The sequence below is a fragment of the Protobothrops mucrosquamatus genome, unplaced genomic scaffold, assembly GCF_001527695.2.
Source record: "Protobothrops mucrosquamatus isolate PMUCROS unplaced genomic scaffold, P.Mucros_1.0 scaffold2851, whole genome shotgun sequence".
Classification (NCBI taxonomy): Eukaryota; Metazoa; Chordata; class Lepidosauria; order Squamata; family Viperidae; genus Protobothrops; species Protobothrops mucrosquamatus.
In genome coordinates this window covers 144,234-145,344 of record NW_015388881.1, presented here as the reverse complement: position 1 = coordinate 145,344, position 1,111 = coordinate 144,234, and positions in this window count along the sequence as shown.

Here is a 1,111-nt window from a genome sequence, read left to right as displayed (position 1 = left end):
TAATGTCACATATCACTGGAGTTTAAAAACACTTTATACTATCCTGTTTTCCCCTCTGCCACTCAGAAGTAGCTCTTCTAGATGTGACTCAGTTTTAATTTTGCTTCCCCCACATATCTTAAATTAATATTGCATGGCCTTGAAGTACCTTTAGGCCATTTCAATACAAACGCACACCGACACACTTGTCAAAATCAGTGGGATTTGGTCTCTGTGATAGAATTTTATCACAGTGAGTATTAGAAGGAATTACAACTAGAAAGTAATGCTGCTGGCAAGAGGTAAAAGGTTTGATGATTTAGACACTTCTAGATTAGCATAGCTAGATGTTTTATTCTAAAATTCTTGGTTTTCCCCCCTCTTTTAGGTTTTTTATTTTATTTTTAGATTTTATGTAAGGTGCCTAGAGTCTTTTTAAAATGGGTTGGTTGTAAATGTTGCTAGCAATCTAGATAGATAGATAGATAGATAGATAGATAGATAGATAGATAGATAGATAGATAGATAGATAGATAGATAGATAGATAGATAGATAGATAGATAGATAGATAGATAGGTAGGTAGGTAGGTAGGTAGGTAGGTAGGTAGGTAGGTAGGTAGGTAGGTAAGTAGGTGAGTGAGTGAGTGAGTGAGTGAGTGAGTGAGTGAGTGAGTGAGTAAGTGAGTGAGTGGATGGATGGATGGATGGATGAATGAATGAATGAATGAATGCGCCTCTGGGTTGAGGGAAGGGAATTTGAATGAATATCTGTAAATATCAGCATCACATTTTTAGCCCTAAAAGCTGATTTGTGATCTGAATATTAAGAGAGTTGGATGAACCTTCCTAATAACCCAGGAGGTGGGATAGAAGTTGCAGTAAAAAGGGAATCATAATAAATCTTTTCCATGCTCATTATAAGTGATCAAAGTCCCTACTAGACTGCAGTACATTGAATCAGCAGAAGGACACCTGTTGTGTATAACCATAACACATTATCGCTACATTTTGAATTACTCTCACTTACTAGTTCTGCTTTGATAATGTTTCTATAATTTCCAAATTAAAAAAAAAATCAAAGGAAATCCCTAGGGAGGAGAAATTCAAAATATTAAAAATGAATACACAGGT